Below are 8646 nucleotides of genomic sequence, written 5' to 3'. Positions count from 1 at the left end.
AAGAGAAGGCGGATAGAGATAGATGGCGAATAAAATGGCAAGGGTGAAGTGTGGGAGAGGAAAACGAGAGGCAAATGGCAAATAATGTAATGCGGGAGATAAGGGTATGTGATGGGTACTTGTTATATTGACTTTTGCGTAGACTTCCCCGGCAATGGCGCTAGAAATCCTTCTTGCTACCTCTTGAGCACTGCGTTGGTTTTCCCCGAAGAGGAAGGGATGATGCAGCAAAGTAGCGTAAGTATTTCCCTCTGTTTTTAAGAACCAAGGTATCAATCCAGTAGGAGGCTACGCGTGAGTCCCTCGTACCTACACAAAACAAATAAATCCTCGCAACCAACGCGATAAGGGGTTGTCAATCTCTACACGGCCACTTACGAGAGTGAGATCTGATAGATATGATAAGATAATATTTTTGGTATTTTTATGATAAAGATGCAAAGTAAAATAAAAGCAAAGTAAAAAAGCAAAAGGAAATAACTAAGTATTGGTAGATCAATATGATGAAGATAGACCCGGGGGCCATAGGTTTCACTAGTGGCTTCTCTCGAGAGCATAAGTATTCTACGATGGGTGAAAAAATTACTGTTGAGCATTTGACAGAATTGAGCATAGTTATGAGAATATCTAGGTATGATCATGTATATAGGCATCATGTTCGAGACAATTAGACTGACTCCTGCCTGCATCTACTACTATTACTCCACTCATCGACCGCTATCCAGCATGCATCTAGAGTATTAAGTTAATGAAAACAGAGTAACGCCTTAAGCAAGACGACATGATGTAGAGGGATAAACTCATGCAATATGATGAAAACCCCATCTTGTTATCCTCGATGGCAACAATACAATACGTGCCTTGCTGCCCCTACTGTCACTGGGAAAGGACACCGCAAGATTGAACCCAAAGCTAAGCACTTCTCCCATTGCAAGAAAGATCAATCTAGTAGGCCAAACCAAACTGATAATTCGAAGAGACTTGCAAAGATAACCAATCATACATAAAAGAATTCAGAGAAGATTCAAATATTGTTCATAGATAGACTTGATCATAAACCCACAATTCATCAGTCTCAACAAACACACCGCAAAAAGAAGATTACATCGAATAGATCTCCACAAGAGAGGGGGAGAACATTGTATTGAGATCCAAAAAGAGAGAAGAAGCCATCTAGCTACTAACTATGGACCCGTAGGTCTGAGGTAAACTACTCACACTTCATCGGAGGGGCTATGGTGTTGATGTAGAAGCCCTCCATGATCGATGCCCCCTCCGGTGGAGCTCCGGAACAGGCCCCAAGATGGGATGTCGTGGATACAGAAAGTTGCGGTGGCGGAATTAGGGTTTTGGCTCCGTTTATGATCGTTTGGGGGTACGTAGGTATATATAGGAGGAAGGAGTACGTCGGTGGAGCAACAGGGGGCCCACGAGGGTGGAGGGCGCGCCTGGGAGGGGGGGTAGGCACGCCCCCTACCTCGTGGCCTCCTCTTTTGTGTCTTGACGTAGGGTCCAAGTCTCCTGGGTCTTGTTCGTTGAGAAAATCACGTTCCCGAAGGTTTCATTCCGTTTGGACTCCGTTTGATACTCCTTTTCTTCGAAACCCTGAAATAGGCAAAAAAAACAGCAATTCTGGGCTGGGCCTCCGGTTAATAGGTTAGTCCCAAAAATAATATAAAAGTGGATAATAAAGCCCAATAATGTCCAACAGTAGATAATATAGCATGGAGCAATCAAAAATTCTAGATACGTTGGAGACGTATCAACCCATTGACTCGGTCAACGCTGATGTGGCTCCCCTATGTCTATGACATGCGGGCCCCATGCCATAAACGAATAAAAATAAATAGATAAATTGCTAATCCATTAAATTAGTTAATTAAAACCTTAATCTCTCACTGACTACTGGGCCCCACCTGCTATTTAACCCATTTAGTTAGTCTAAACCCCCTGTTAGTGCCCCTGACAATGACATGTGGGTCCCACTCGACCCACGTGTCTAGTTTGACTGGTCAACTGACTAGTTGACCTGTTGATGTCACCTTAATGTCATGCTTACATCATCATTTACTATTCTGGATAATGCGAATTTAAATAAATAGTTAAAATCAGAAAATTATTAAAACTTTAGAAAATCATATAAAATAATCCATAACTCGGATGAAAATACTTTGTACATGAAAGTTGCTCAGAACGACGAGACGAATCCGGATACGCAGCCCGTTCGTCCTCCACACATCCCTAGCATAGAAAACACGTAACTTCCCCCCTCCGATTCATCTGTCCGAAAACGCAAAACACCGGGGATACTTTCCCGGATGTTTTCCCCCTTCACCGGTATCACCTCATACTGCGTTAGCGCACACCTAGCACCGTTACTTGTCATGTCATGCATCGATATGCATCTGTTTGAATTGTATTCATTGTTTCTCCCCCCTCTTCTCTCCAGTAGACTACGAGACTGACGCCGCTGCTGGTGCCCCGACCGACTACGTTGCTGATGACCCCTACTTGCCAGAGCAACCAGGCAAGCCCCCCCCTTAATCACTAGATATCGCCTATTCTTCTCTCTACTACTTGCATTAGAGTAGTGTAGTATGTTACTGCTTTCTGTTAATCCTATCCTAATGCATAGCATGTCATTGTTGCTACAGTTATTGATACCTTACCTGCAATCCTAAATGCTTAGTATAGGATGCTAGTTTATCATCAGTGGCCCTACATTCTTGTCTGTCTGCCATGCTATACTATCAGGCCGTGATCACTCGGGAAGTGATCACGGGTATATACTTATACATAGTATATGATACTTGTGGAGACTAAAGACGGGTCGGCTCGAAGAGTACCCGCGAGTGATTCACGGATTGGGTCCGAAAGGACGTTTGTCTCGACGACCCTCTGAGTGGATCTTTGTGGCGGAGCGACAGGGTAGGTTGAGACCACCTAGGAGAGAGGTGGGCCTGGCCCTGGTCGGCGTCCGCGGTTATTTCAAAATAACACGCTTAACGAGATCTGGGTATTTGATCTAAGTCTGGCCACTGGCCTATACACACTAACCAACTACGCGGGAACAGTTATGGGCACTCGACGTCGTGGTATCAGCCGAAGCCTTCGTGATGTCAGCGACTGAGCGGCGGGCGCCGGATTGGACTGGAACGCCTGCTCTTGTATTAGGGAGGCTAGGTCTGCTTCCGGCCGCCCACACAACGTGCAGGTGTGCAATGGGCGATGGGCCCAGACCCCTGCGCCATAGGATTTAGACCGGCGTGCTGACCTCTCAGTTGTGCCTAGGTGGGGCTGCGACGTGTTGATCTTCTGAGGCCAGGCATGACCCAGGAAAGTGTGTCCGGCCAAAGGGGATCGAGCGTGTTGGGAAATGTGGTGCACCCCTGCAGGGAAGTTTATCTATTCGAATAGCCGTATCCCTCGGTAAAAGGACGACCCGGAGTTGTACCTTGACCTTATGACAACTAGAACTGGATACTTAATAAAATACACCCTTCCAAAGTGCCAGATACAACCCAGTGATCGCTCTCTCACATGGCGACGAGGAGAGGATCGCCGGGTAGGATTATGCTATGCGATGATACTTGGTTAACTCACCATCTACTCTCTTCTTCTGCTGCAAGATGGAGGTTGCAAGAAGCATAGTCTTCATAGGCCTAGCTATCCCCCTCTTATTCCGGCATTCTGCAGTTCAGTCCACATATGCTACCCCTTTTCCATTTCATACCAATGCATACATATGTAGTGTAGCTCCTTGCTTGCGAGTACTTTGGATGAGTACTCACGGTTGCTTTTCTCCCCCTTTTCCCCCTTTCTATACCCGATTGTTGCGACCAGGCGATGGAGTCCGGGAGCCAGATGCCACCGTCGACGATGATTCCTACTACACTGGAGGTGCCTACTACTACGCGCAGGCCGCTGACGACGACCAGGAGTAGTTTAGGAGGATCCCAGGCAGGAGGCCTGTGCCTCTTTCGATATGTATCCCTGTTTGTGCTAGCCTTCTTAAGGCAACTTGTTTAACTTATGTTTATACTCAGATATTGTTGCTTCCGCTGACTCGTATATGATCGAGCTCTTGTATTCGAGCCCTCGAGGCCCCTGGCTTGTAATATGATGCTTGTATGACTTATTTTATTTGTAGAGTTGTGTTGTGATATCTTCCCATGAGCCCCTGATGTTGATCATACACGTTTGCATGTATGATTAGTGTACGGTTGAATCGGGGGTGTCACAATAGTAGATATGATCAACATAGTTATGTTCACCATTGAAAACTACTCCATCTCACGTGATGATCGGACATGGTTTATTTGATATGGATCATGTGATCACTTAGATGATTAGAGGGATGTCTATCTAAGTGGGAGTTCTTAAGTAATATGATTAATTGAACTTTAATTTATCATGAACTTAGTACCCGATAGTATTTTGCATGTCTATGTTGTTGTAGATAAATGGCCCGTGTTGTTGTTCCGTTGAATTTTAATGCGTTCCTAGAGAAATCTAAGTTGAAAGATGATGGTAGTAATTACACAGACTGGGTCCGTAACTTGAGGATTATCCTCATTGCTACACAGAAGAATTACGTCCTGGAAGCACCGCTGGGTGCCAAACTCGCTGCAAGAGCAACGCCAGATGTTATGAACACCTGGCAGAGCAAAGCTGATGACTACTCAATAGTTCAGTGTGCCATGCTTTATGACTTAGAACCGGGACTTCAACGTTGTTTTGAACGTCATGGAGCATATGAGATGTTCTAGGAGTTGAAGTTAATATTTCAAGCAAATGCCCGGATTGAGAGATATGAAGTCTCCAATAAGTTCTATAGCTGCAAAATGGAGGAGAATAGTTCTTCCAGTGAGCATATACTCAGAATGTCTAGGTACCACGATCACTTGACTCAGTTGGGAGTTAATCTTCCAGTTGATAGTGTCATTGACAGAGTTCTTTAATCACTGCCACCAAGCTACAAGAGCTTCGTGATGAACTGTAATATGCAAGGGATGGATAAGACAATTGCCGAGCTCTTCGCAATGCTAAAGGCTACGGAGGTAGAAATCAAGAAGGAGCATCAAGTGTTGATGGTCAACAAGACCACCAGTTTCAAGAAAAAGGGTAAAGGGAAGAAGGGGAACTTCAAGAAGAACGGCAAACAAGTTGCTGCTCAAGTGAGGAAGCCCAAGTCTGGACCTAAGCCTGAGATTGAGTGCTTCTACTACAAAGGGACTGGTCACTGGAAGCGGAACTGCCCCAAGTATTTGGCGGAGAAGAAGGATGGCAAAGTGAAAGGTATATTTGGTATACATGTTATTGATGTGTACCTTACTAATACTCGTAGTAGCGCCTGGGTATTTGATACTGGTTCTGTTGCTAATATTTGCAACTCGAAACAGGGGGCTACGGATTAAGCAAAGATTGGCTAAGGACAAGGTGACGATGCGCGTGGGAAATGGTTCCAAAGTCGATGTCATCGCCGTTGGCACGCTACCTCTACATCTACCTTCGGGATTAGTTTTAGACCTGAATAATTGTTATTTGGTGCCAGCGTTAAGCATGAACATTATATCTGCATCTTGTTTGATGCAGACGGTTATTCATTTAAATCAGAAAATAATGGTTGTTCTATTTATATGAATAATATCTTTTATGGTCATGCACCCTTGATGAGTGGTCTATTTTTACTAAATCTTGATAGTAGTGATACACATGTTCATAGTATTGAAGCCAAAAGATATAAGTTTAATAATGATAGTGAATCTTATTTGTGGCACTGCCGTTTAGGTCATATTAGTGTAAAGCGCATGAAAAGAAACTCCATGCTGATGGTCTTTTGGAATCTCTTGATGCTTGTGAACCATGCCTCATGGGCAAGATGACTAAGACTCCGTGCAAGTGGGAGACTGAAGGAAATATGCCCTAGAGGCAATAATAAAGTTGTTATTTATATTTCCTTATATCATGATAAATGTTTATTATTCATGCTAGAATTGTATTAGCCGAAAACTTACTACATGTGTGAATACATAGACAAACAGAGTGTCACTAGTATGCCTCTACTTGACTAGCTCGTTAATCAAAGATGGTTAAGTTTCCTAGCCATGGATAAGAGTTGTCATTTGATGAACGGGATCACATCATTAGAAAATGATGTGATTGACTTGACCCATCCGTTATGTTAGCACTATGATCGTTTAGTTTATTGCTATTGCTTTCTTCATAACTTATACATGTTCCTATGACTATGAGATTATGCAACTACCGAATACCGGAGGAACACTTAGTGTGCTATCAAACATCACAACATAACTGGGTGATTATAAAGATGCTCTACAGGTGTCTCCGATGGTGTTTGTTGAGTTGGAATGGATCGATGTCGGTGTCAAAACCGGCGGATCTCGGGTAGGGGGTCCCGAACTGTGCGTCTAGGTCAGATGGTAACAGGAGGCAGGGGACACGATGTTTTACCCAGGTTCGGGCCCTCTTGATGGAGGTAAAACCCTACGTCCTGCTTGATTAATATTGATGATATGGGTAATACAAGAGTAGATCTACCACAAGATCAGAGAGGCTAAACCCTAAATGCTAGCCTATGGTATGATTGTTGTTCGTCCTACGGACTAAAACTCTCCCGTTTATATAGTCACGGGAGAGGGCTAGGGTTACACAAAGTCGGTTACAATGGTAGGAGATCTACATATCCGTATCACCAAGCGTGCCTTCCATGCCAAGGAAAGTCCCTTCCGGACACGGGACGATGTCTTCAAGCTTGTATCTTCATAGTCCAGGAGTTCGGCCGAAGGTATAGTTCGGCCATCCGGCCACCCCCTAATCCAGGACTCCCTCAGTAGCCCCTGAACCAGGCTTCAATGACGACGAGTCCGGCGCGCAGATTGTCTTCGGCATTGCAAGGCGGGTTCCTCCTCCAAGTACTTCATAGAAGATTTTGAACACAAAGGTAGTGTCCGGCTCTGCAAAATAAGTTCCAACGTATTGCCATAGAGAGAATAATATTTACACAAATCTAATCTGCTGACGTATTCCGTAGCATGACATCACACCACGGCCAAGTCTTTATTCGAATCGTTTTATTGTCCCACCTTAGCGCGTTTAGCGAGGCGGTTTCCTTGGCACGTCTTGTTAAAGCAGAGATCGTGTCCCCTTATTCTGGGATTCTCATCAATACGGGCATGGGTAACCCAACTATACCCGTTGGTATATTTTCTCGATCAAAGGCGAGTCCCAAACGGTCACGGGGAAGGCCCTTGGTATTCAACCTCTTATAAAGAGACCAAGGCCTTACTCCTTTCTTTCAATTTCAAACGAGTTCGCCCTTCGCCTCGAGTTCCAACACCCAAGGCTCCAGATTTCAGGCGCTTCGGACCTTTGACAATGTCCGGTTCTGACCTTCGAGGCCGATGGATGCCCTCCTCCGTCACGGAGGAGGACGTGCTGAAGTTGAGAGAGGCCAGGTTCTTGACCGGCGAAATCTCGCATAGGCTGCCTGCTCAAGGGCAGGTCATTCCCACTCCCAAGCCCGGTGAGAGTGTGGTGTTCATGTCTCACTTCCTTCGGGGGCTAGGCTTCCCGACGGATCCCTTCATGAGGGGGCTCATGTATTATTATGGGCTGGAATTTCACGACTTAGCCCTGGAGTCCATCCTCCATATTTCCTCATTCATCGTCGTGTGTGAAGCCTTCCTCCGTATCACTCCTCACTCTGGACTATGGCTCAAGACCTTCAAAGTAGAGCCGAAGATGATCGAGGGACGGCATGCGGAGTGCGGAGGTGCTTTTATAAGCAAGAATGCTGGTACTCCATGGCCCGAGGGCTCTTTTCAAGAGGAGTCCAGCTTATGGCAGCGAGAGTGGTTTTATATTACTGCTCCCAGGGCCCCTAAGTGGGTGGCGCCACCTGCCTTTCGCTCGGGTCCCCCGCCATGACTGGCGTCATGGGTCAATACGGGGCTGGACTGGGGGCCGGCAAAGGACGTGCCCATGTTGCAGGGCCACATCCGAGATCTCCTAGAAAGAGACATCAGTCTGGTCATGGTGACGCAGGTTATGTTAATTCGCCGAGTTCTGCCCTGCAAATGTCGCCCCCTCCGCCTGTGGGAGTTCAACCCGGAGGGACCACGAGTTCTCCAACATTTTCTTGGCATGACGCCCTTGGAGATGTACAAATTGTTCTTCGGACCACAAGTAGTGTGTCCGGATTCTACGGAGGACGCAGGTCTGAGCTGCAATCGTCCGGATACTCAAGTAAGTAGCCTTGTGCCCGGACTCGCTATCCGTATATTTATCATAAAATTGCCCCTAAAAGAGCTATCCTTTAAACAGGAGTGGATAGCGAAAGCAAAGCTAATCAGGTGTCCGGCCCCCCTCGCCGAGACCACGCCGGGTCCCGTGCTAATCAGGATGTTGGAGGTTGTGCCTTCAAAGGGAAGCGAGGGAGGGGACAAGGGAGCTATAGCCTCCTCAAAGGAGGTTGTCCGGAAGGGAGGAATCGAAAATTCCTCTCCTCGGGGGAAGAAGAGGACCGCCTCTGAAGACCCGGAGACCATGGCCTTAAAGCGGGGGAAGAAATCTTCGCCAGAGGGTCCTGTGCTGGGGGATACTTCGGTCGAATTATGCCCTCAA

The sequence above is a fragment of the Triticum dicoccoides genome, chromosome 2A (genome assembly GCF_002162155.2).
Source record: "Triticum dicoccoides isolate Atlit2015 ecotype Zavitan chromosome 2A, WEW_v2.0, whole genome shotgun sequence".
NCBI classification, from domain to species: Eukaryota; Viridiplantae; Streptophyta; class Magnoliopsida; order Poales; family Poaceae; genus Triticum; species Triticum dicoccoides.
The sequence above is the reverse complement of the archived record's forward strand: the minus strand, read 5'-3'. Positions refer to the sequence as shown.